This window comes from Trichosurus vulpecula, chromosome 8, assembly GCF_011100635.1.
Source record: "Trichosurus vulpecula isolate mTriVul1 chromosome 8, mTriVul1.pri, whole genome shotgun sequence".
In the NCBI taxonomy this organism is placed as follows: domain Eukaryota; kingdom Metazoa; phylum Chordata; class Mammalia; order Diprotodontia; family Phalangeridae; genus Trichosurus; species Trichosurus vulpecula.
In genome coordinates, this window is record NC_050580.1 from 103,932,243 (window position 1) to 103,942,740 (window position 10,498).

A 10,498-nucleotide genomic window follows, 5' to 3' on the forward strand; every position below is an offset into this window, starting at 1 on the left:
GGAAGACTCCTCTTCCTGAGTTCAAATATGGCTTGGGCAAGTCACTGAACCCTGTTTGCCTCAGTTTCCTCATCTATAAAATGAGCTGGAGAAGGAAATGGCAAACTCTAGTTTCTCTGCCAAGAAAACTCTAAAAAGGGGTCACAAAGAGTCAGACATGACTGAAAATGACTAAACACATATCGTATATACATATATATATGTGTGTATATATATAATATATACATACCATTATATCATACTATTGTAAGTGCCTTGAGAGAAGGGTCTATGTAACACCTATCTTTATAATCTCAATACCTAACACAAAGTGACATTCTATAATTGTTGGTAGAACTGAAGTTACTTCATCCTGTCTATACTTCAGTTCCCGCACCCATAATATGAGAGAGATAAATTAAATTCATCCCTGAGGTCTTTTTCAGCTCTAAGACTCTATGAGTCTTTTTTAAGAGCTGATCATATCACTCCACTGCTCAAAAAGTTTCAGTGGTTCCCTGTTGGTCCTAATTAAAATACGGTCTCCTTTGTTTGGCATTTCAGTCCTTTAGAGTTGGTTCCAATCTATTTTTCCAACTTTATTGGACATTACTCTCCATCATGCACTCTACATTCCAGCCAAACTAGCTTACTTGCTGATCTCCTGTATAGGGCATTCCATTTCCCACCTCTTTGCCTTTCCACAGGCTGTGCCCCATGCCTAGAAAACTCATCTTCCTCACCCCTCCACCTCTTGGAACACCTTGCTCACTTCAAGGTAGAGTTCAGGTGCCATCTCCTAAAGATGCCTTTTATTGATTTCCTCAGTTGTTAGTATCGTTTTGACCCCAAAATTTCTTTGCGCTGATCTTGCAAATATCTCATATTCGCTTACCTGTGTGCATGTTTCATCCCCAAGTAGAATGGCCAGAAAGAGTCTCATTTATTTCTTTGTATACCCACCATCTTGCACAGTGCCTGGTAAGTGCTTAATAAATGCTTTGCTGTTGAATGTTAGTTGAACCAAAACATCTAAAACAATAACCTTATATCCTTGTTACACAACATCAGGGCAGTAGTAGAGTCATTTATTGTTCCATGCACTTAAAATAGAATTGAAAAGGCAGCATAGCTCAGTGAAGAACATTGGCCTCAGAGTCTGAAGTTTTGAGTTCTAATACTGGCTGCTCTATAAGATGAACAAACTTTCTGGGCTAAAGTTTCCTTGTCTAGAAAATGGGAATAATACCACCTGGCCTATCTAATCCTCAATAGCTAGTTGGAACACTCTAGAAGTAGAGACTTAGGGGAAAAAGGGGAAAGAGGTTAAGGAATTCCCCTGATGGAGCACTTGATGAGCCTTTCCATTGGATTCCAGCAGTGAATTAAGTCTCTTAGCCTGGATGATGTTTCTTTTGGGGGTGGGGTGGGTGATTTTCAGTGTTTTGAAGGCACTGGGAAATGGCTTTTGTCAATCACAGCCTACTCCAACTTCAGTCCCTTCATATTTTTAATCACTGCTATTGTTTTATACCGTGCTGCCTCTGCTCCCTGACACAGGAATTCTGTCGCTAAAACTAGAAGCCAGGTTTCAAAGGGATCCAGTGTCCTCGAAGGTCCTGATTTTTCTCATGTGAACTACTAGGATAAGTTATCAAAATAGGAATGGGGAAGAGAACTCCTCCCTCTAACTGTTGATTGGTTTGCTGCTGCCCTGAGCTAAAAAGGAAAAATTAGTTTCAAAACAAGTGCTAGATAAACAATGAGGAGGGGGGAGAACTGGGATTGCATTTTCCTTAAGCTAAAGGAACTAAAAATAGGGTGAATTTTTCAAGTGGCTTTAGTGATCCTCTAAGAAATCTCTAGAATATAAAGCATTTCAATAGCTCTTGGCATGTGCACAAAGGAACAAGGCCAGTAATATCAGGAACTGCTCACCAGGTTCCTGGGAAGTCCTCTCCCTCTCTCAAATAGGACTATCTGGGAATCTAACATGTCCTCTGCCTCAGTGAGAATTGAGACCTCACACATGAATTTGCTTATTCCTTTCTCTAATACTTTTGTCCTCATGCCCCCCTCTTCTAGAAAGCTCTCCCTGCTTCTTTCTGCCAACTTGTATAGCATTCCCTCTGATCTACTCTCCCAACTCAATTCTGAGAGTGTGGTTACTATCCCCAAGTTCTAGAGTCCCCTATAGGTCCACATTCCTAAAACTATAGTTAATGAGCCCCTACTGGTGGACTTGCCTTTAATAGCCAGCCAGTAGACAGAATTAGCTCAACACAAAGGCTGAGATAGGATAGTAAGAACCAAACATTTCCCCCTCCACCGCCATAAGCCTTGGGCATACTCTCCATAAATATACAACATTGATGGGAAGAGTGGGTACATAAAATACATTGGTAGTGAGGCACACTAATAGGGAATACAGATAGTCAATGCAACTCACATTTCTATTACTGCAGAACTTATGTCTTTCCAATTGGGATGTGCTCACTTTGGTCCTCATCGGACAAACAGATTGCTCCACTTAGTTGTTCTGCTGGATTTCATCAGCTTCTTTTGAATGGGCAGCTACATTCTCAACCACTGCCAATTTCAGGCTAATCTGCAATCCTTAGATGAGGAGGCACTCTGCTCTTTCAAAAAGAGCAGGGACTCATATTAGGACTGACAGAAGCTTCCCCATTTCTATTCCTTTGTGACCTTAATTCTGATACCTGCATCTCTCAGGTAGGAAGTACAAAAGCAGATTGTACTCTATAAGCTAACACCCTTGAGGCTCAGCCTTTCCTTTGGACTCTTACAAGACTTGAGGGCCCTGCATGAGAGAACTGAATTCCTCAAGAGTAGGGACTGGTTTTTGCTTTGCTTTAGTTTTTTGCCTTTCTTTATATTCCCAGGTCTTAGCACAGAACCTGGCACATAGTAGGCACTTAGTAAATGCTTGTGGACTGACATGATGATTGTCTAGTACATGTACCAAATCTTCATTTCTTCAGGATGAATCCTAACCAGATAATGACCATTTGCTTAATTATCACCAAACAGCTTTGCAGGGCAAGGCTTCCTTCCCAGTTTTTGGAACTCCAAGTCTCTTTTTTTTTTTCAAGCAAATGAGTGGGTGAGGAAAAGGTCCAGAGGCAATCTGTACTCTGGGATCAAGTTCTTTATCTCTGCTAACAATTCAGCTACTTTCCTGGATTTTTATATGTAAATGAGTTAGCTTTTAATATACTTAGGAGGTACAAAATGAAAAGGGCTCACCCTTTATAAGGTGCAAAGACTGTCTGGATGAGATACTTACTTACCCTTTACATTCTGCAAATTTGCCAGTTTAAAGGGGGTACACTTCTGCTTAAATCTTATCCATCATCATCAAGATTCAGCTTAATTCTCACCTTGATCATAAAGTCACCCCCTGAAAAGGTGGTCCTTCATCTCCCCCTTCTTGGGAATTCTGACATGATGATCTGCCCTTTCAGCAAAATCAGAGGAAGCAACCCCATGTTTTAACCTTGCTTCATTTTGGCTACACAGCCAGGCTGCAGGAAAGGGCAGTCCTGCAGGAGAGAATATACACACTAATTCATCTTCTTAGCCCTAATCCCATTTTATCATAATGAGTACATGGCACATGCTCTTTTACCCCATCTTTTCATAAGAACTAACCACATCTCCTTAGCACTAATCCCATCTCCTCATTGAAATGGGAGTGGCTTACTCCTGTCTTTATTATAAAAAGGGGAGGAAGGATTCAAACCAGCTAGCCCACCTAATCCATTTCTGCCATGAGTGCTGAATAAAATTCTTTTAATTTTCCATTTTTGCCTCATTAAATCAGAGAGAAGACCCAAAGGAGTATTTCTTTTAAAAATCTGGTGAGCCAGCCAGGAGTTGGGGGCCCTTCGCCTGCATGACTATCACTTGACAGAGTGACTATCACCGAGATAGAGCCTACCCTGATTTCACACCTGGCACTTGGACCTTTGTCCAATCAGGTTGCAGTGGACTCCCCCAGGGCTCAGTCAGCCATGAAATGGTCAGAAAACTGAACTCCCCAAACTCAGGAAGGGTAAAGAGAAAATAGGTCCCAAACCAAAACTTCATTTTTTCTTATTTGTGTACAAAGAAATAGAAACTACATGAAGGAAGAGGCAGGGTGAATATGGGTCCTCACCCAACACTAGGTTGCCCAGGAACAGAAAGATCAAGGGGATACTAATACCAATATGGGATCAGTACAGAGTAAGCCTCCTGCCAACTCCCACTCAGGCAAGCTGTCAAAAGCTTGGGAAAAGGAAAAGACTGCCAGTTCAACTGGGAAATGTCCAGCATGGACTGGACTCAGTAACCAAGGTTTGTAATTGTGTGAAACAAATTTGGTCAGATAAATACGGGACCTTTGATTATTGTCAACTGTGCATGCTAAAAACTTGATTTGAAAAACTAGAGTCTAGGAGAAAAGGAAAAAAAAAAGACCACAGCAAAAAAAGACCACAGAACTCCTAAGAAACCACTTTTGTAGGGAAAAAATCAGAAAAGAAGTAAAGATTTTGGTAGGTCCCAGGAAGGGGGCACTGCAGGCAGTGAGGTGGGCTTGAGGGGGCTTCCACTTCAGAAGTTCTCTAGAATACACAAGGTCTTTTTACCCTAAAGAACTTTAGAGCGGAACACATCATCACTCATAAAAAATTTCAGTGAGTGGATGGGCTGCCATCACCTTGCACTGAAGAAAGTCACACTTGGGTGTCCTGCTGCTACTTACTGATTGGTGTCTGCCCAGGAATCCTTAAACCAGAAGTGTGACAGCAACAGTCAATGGAGAGAACCATAATGTTATCCTCTGGGAAGCCCAAAAGTATACATATATATATATATACTGACACAGTGTTTCAACAATCTGGCTAGCAGCTTCTGTGGGGGTATAAGATTCACCCACAGCCAGCACCCAGAAAGCTACCAACAGCACAGGTTCTTCTGATCTGCTTAAGTAAGGAAAGCAAGGTGAAGGGGTTGACAAGCTTACTTTTAATTCAGCATTCAAATATCATTCAGTTAGTTCAGGGGGAAAAGCCAGCACCCTGAACTTCAAAACAAAATGCAAACAAATTACAAACATCAACAGACTTTGTCTGATTCAAATCCCAACACATAGTTACCAGAGTTCAACTAAGTTTCAGCATCCAGGTTTACAAGCTGGAGGTCTCCTTAGCTACAGCTGCCCAGAGTCTCCTCATCAACACCATCTCCAGAGCCCCCACACAAATGGCTCTGTCCTCCCTTCTTATAGGGCTTCAGACATCATCAAACTTCATCTGAATCACCAGAGCTCAAGCTCTGGTGATTGGTTCTTGAGTTGGCCCCTCCCCTTAGGACCCTGGGAGGTTCACATCCACATGGATTAGGTTAATACCAAATGGGGTTTGGGCTTGGGGCTTAGCACCCAGCAAAGCTCACTGAGATAAATTGAGTCACTCAAAGAAAACAAAGGCCATTCTGGTTACACATAGCTATAGAAAGACAATAATATAGAAATATATTCAATCATTAAGAAGGAAAACAATCGCCAGAAGACTGGTTTGGAACTGATTGCTTCAGAGAATTTTGTAAGCTGAGCAGTTCTGGAAGCCTTGGGTTCTTGCTTGAATAATAAGTATTCAGAAGAATTCCTAGGTCAGAGGTATTATGGTGGCACCCAGTTCATGGATGAATTGGAGAAGGGAGGGCTCTTCAAGTCTATGGCCTGAACCCACGAAGCTGGGGGGTCAATGTTCAGCCATACTCATGATCTCCTGGGAATTTTGCAGTGTATACAGCCCTGGTAGAAACCATATGGGAGGATTATGGATCTAAGCCTGCCTGGGGGTCACCTCACCCACAGGTTCATGACAGATAAGAACAAAATCTCAGCCACTTCCATATTTTTTGGGGTCCATGCTCTATAAGGTAAACCCAAATATTGGCAATATTGACTATGACAAACTAGAAGAAGATGCTTGCCTCTCTTACCCACAGCTGATCATTGCAGCAATCAGCTGCTATTCCAGGAACTTGGACTATATCTGTATGTGGAAGTTTGAAGATGATAATGGGGCATATCTTATGGCTAACATGCCCCACATTAGTGGACTGGTGGCAGCTTTGAACACTGTCATGGGGTGACTACCACCATGCACAAAACCCTTTGAGGTTGCCAGGCCGGCTAGGAAAGAAGAGAACAATGTGGACTCTAAGACAGGCAAAGAGACAATGTACAATCCGGAGTCACTCATTAATTCAGCTGTTTTCTCAGGACTACAGCCATGCCATTTCAGGAGTTGCCATAGCTTTGAAGCAAACCCCGACACCTGAATTTAAGGCTTATCAGCAACAAGTGGTTGCCAACTGCAAAGCCCTGTCAGCAGCCATGATGAAGCTGGATTACCACATACTAACAAGTGGTTCTGACAACCACTTGATCCTTGTGAACCTACACAACAAACGCACAGATGGAGGAAGAGCTGAGAAGGTGCTAGAAGCTTGTTCTATTGCTTGTGACAAGAACACCTGCCCAGGAGACAAAACTACATTAAGATCTAGTGGACTGAGAATAGAAACCCCAACTCTGACCTCCTGAGGACTACTAGAAAAAGATTTCCACAAAGTAGCCCATTTTATTCATTAAGGGAAAGAACTGACTCTGCAGATTCAGAAAGACCTCAGTCCGTAGGCCACCATGAAAGAATTCAAGGAGAAACTTTCAGGACATGTGAAGTATCAAGGTTTTATCAAGACAATCAGAAACAAAATGGAGAGCTTTGTAGCTGTTTTTCCTCTGCCTGGGATCTCTGATTTTTAGAATGAGACTGGACACTGTCAGCAGTCTCTGGGTTTCAGAGCTAGATTGGAAATATTTAGCCTGAAGGCTACCCAAGTGCCAAAAGCCCCCTCTTAATAAAAGGAAAGAAGGAGCATATAGAATTGGGAGAGAGGTTTAGGAGAGTGAAAGGTAAAGGTTTTTTTTGGCGGCGGGGGGAGGGGGTCTTTTTAATGAGCTTTTCTAATATCTCTACATTGAAAAAAACTAACATTTGGCAGTCACTGAGGACTTGATGTGTACTAATTAGTGAATTTATTTTGAATCTCATCTAATTTTTGTATAAGATTGGAGTATCCTATAGCCATTCAGCCTTCATTCAAATGAACAGTGATATAATTTAAAAGTATTACTTAAATAATTTTACTTAACCTTCTCTGCAGTGGTCAGTTGGCCTGCTCGTGACTTGTTGCAGCAGCTCAAAAAACACCCATGTTAATAGCTTGTAAAAGTTACTCAATCTCAGTATCATGTTGTTCAGTAGAATGCCAGAAGAACTGAATCATGTCCATTTTAGTTGAAGAAGAAATTATTGTGAAGCTCCAGCTAAGTATAAAATTACAAGCCTGACAAGTTTTGTGTCTGGTACAGCATCATGTAGAAGGAGCTCAAAGTACCTTATAAATGCTGGCTTTAATCCTCAATGCTTTGGAGGGGTGGATGGCAAGTCTGACCCTTGTTTCCAGAGGGACAGATTACATATGAGCAATCATTTGCTGAGTCGTGGTACTTGGCAATGACAGCCTTCTATTTCAGTGGGAGATATTGGTCTGCTCCCTACAATCAGAGTACTGAAGCTGGTGCCTTCCCAAAGAAACTATTTTTCAAACAGCTGAGTGTAGAACAGTAATGACCATTTTTAATAAGCACAATAAAATTAACCGCAGAATGTGACAAGAATTATAGCCTCAAAAGTACAACCAAATTTGTATTTCAAAAATATCTGAACTCAAATAAATTAATTTTTTACAGCACAAAAAAAAATTCAGTGAGACAGCACCGAAAGAGAGCTGAAAAGTGTGAGGAAGACTAATGAAGCCTCAAAACAGCTCTCCAAGTTGTTGCTAATATTAAACAGGGATTTACTCTCACTGAATTTTAATTAGACTTTCAGTGAGAGATAAGCAGTAAAAACTTCAGAGATCCTTTCTCTCTGCTTTCTCTACTCTAGCTAGGTTGGAGATTTCAGAGATAAAGACAGACAAGTAAAGGATGGAAATCTTTTTCCTGGTTTGTAGGAATTTATGGCCTTATAAAAACTTTTTAGGGAAATGCCTGCAAGCAGTCTCAGATGGACAATATTTTATCAAGTTATATAACATTTACCAAATGGAAGCCATGGGAATAAATTTACAGCATGAAATTATTTGAGTATACAATATAAAAAACTCTGTCCTTGAAAGATCATTGGAAGGGTGTGAATTGATCTTTAGAGCCTCAGACTTCAAAGGAGATGGGATTAGGGCTAAGAAGATATGATTTGTGTGGATGCAATTAGTGCACATTCAGGATGTAGCCAACGTCAAGCAAGGTTAAAACATGGAGTCACTTCAGAATGATTGTGCATTAGTGACCGATTTTACACTGTGTGGTTGAAGATTAGCTATACCCCTCAAGTCTTTTCAAAACTAAGCCTAAAAGAGTAATCAAGGCAAAGAAGTTTGGGAGACTGTGACCTCTTCCTCTACCAGAAGGCAGCAATAAGTGGGAGGAGAGATTCTCTCTCTCCTTCTTCCTCCCTACCTTCCCTACCCTATACCCAGGAAACTTATTTTCCCAGCAGAAGATACCACATCTAGCAAGAAGGAGAGCCAGAAACAGAGATGCAAAGAGTCAGGGCCATGAAACAAGTTAAGGAACATAACCTCTGGCAGCTGAGAAGAGAGCCAACTATGGATTCCAGAGAACACTAACCCGGCTGTTGAGAGTCAGTTAGTAAAGAGAAGCAATTTCAGGGATCCCATCTGGGTGATCTACCCTAGACGTTATGCTCAAGGAGAAACAGCATGAGGATACCATGAGAACAGAAAGTACATGGAGGCCCTGGAGTAAGAGATTCTTGGGTTGCCTGGACTACATGTATATGCTGTATATGTGTCTCACCAGAAGTCTGTATTTGTGGGAGAGGGTACCCTACCTTTATAAAAGGAATTTTGTATAACTGACGTCCTTACTACGCCATATAAATCCCTTTGCTAATTACTATATCTTCTTAGTAAACCCCTTTGTTATTGAGTCTATTTGGGAGATTATTAAAAATAAGCTCAAAGTTGGTGGCTTGTGAGCAATAGTTTTTATACAAGGGGCCATCTCCAGTTGTCCTGATCTATATCCGGCCACTGGACCCAAATGACTCTAGAGAAGAGAGTGAGACTAGTGACTTTGCACAGCCCTTCCTCACTTAAATCCAATTTACTTGCAAGTCATGATATCAGCTTCCTGATGTCATGGTCCTCTTTGACAATGAAGGACAAACAACAACAACAAATAAGTATGGACTAACAAAGTCCCTTTGGATATCCTCAAATGTCCAACATAAAAACCTGACTGACAAGTTTGGAAGGTTGCCCAGAGGAGTTACCATACATGATTTTATTTAAACCTCACAACTTCCTAAAGGTAGGTAAGTATGGCAGACATTACTATTTCCTTTGGATAGATAAGGGAATTTAAGGCTTAGAGAAGCTAAATAACTTGTCTGACATTATTCAAGTAGCCTCCCTCTCATTTTACAGATGAGGAAACTGAGGCACAGAGAACTTAAGTGACTTGTCCAGGGTCACACATCTAGTGAGTACCTGAGGCAGGATTTGAACATAGATCATCATTACTCCATGAATAGTATTCTACCTCCTATACCATGATCCCTCTCAGCTGACTGATGCAGGGCTCAAATCCAGGCCTTTTTATTCAAGTACCATATATTTTCCACTAAATCAGCAGTTCCCAACTTTTTTGAGTATAAAGACCCCTTTTTAAACTTTTTACAAAATGTGGACTACTGTGTGATATAGCATCTTTTGATTGAGAAAATAGATGATAAATAAAAACTACTATGAATTCAATCATATTTTCAAGTGAATTTGAATTTTATTTATTACAACAACATCTATATATATTTGAAAAGTAGTAATACATATATGTGTGAGACATACTTATTTATTCAGTCTATGGAAGGAAAGTTGGCTTATTTATGACACTGAGTCATTTAATGAGATAGAAGCTGGGGCTGTCTTGCAGCTTTCAGGGACTAGAAGTCTGGTTGAAGCAACAAAATTATTTAACCCATATTCATTCTGCACATTTTGTTAGAGTTAAATGAAGATTAAAATTACAAGGCTTGGTGGGCCCATGAGTTCTGAGGTCTCTGGCAACAATCTCATGGTTTTCCAAGGGGACTTCAGCTCATAACAAGGGAACCACTTCACTTTTCCAACATGGTCTTCCCCTACCACTAGTAACAACAGTAACAACAACAAAAAACCTCATCCAAAGTAGTTGTGTACGTGCTGAAGAGAACTTCTCAATACAACTAAATGTAGCAAAGTCCTACTTAGGGAATGGAGGTTTAAAGCACAAGGACTATCTGAATGCCAAACCAACCCCTAGGAAAACACCATGCCAGTCACTGGAGGCCTCTGACTTAACAACCCTGTCACC

General features: G+C 40.9%; 1 pseudogene; it reads left to right on the forward strand.

The window, feature by feature from the left end:
• LOC118829593 overlaps window positions 1–6,820 on the forward strand; it is a 192,029-nt pseudogene extending 185,209 nt beyond the window's left edge.
• The last annotated feature ends 3,678 nt before the right edge of the window (window positions 6,821–10,498 follow it).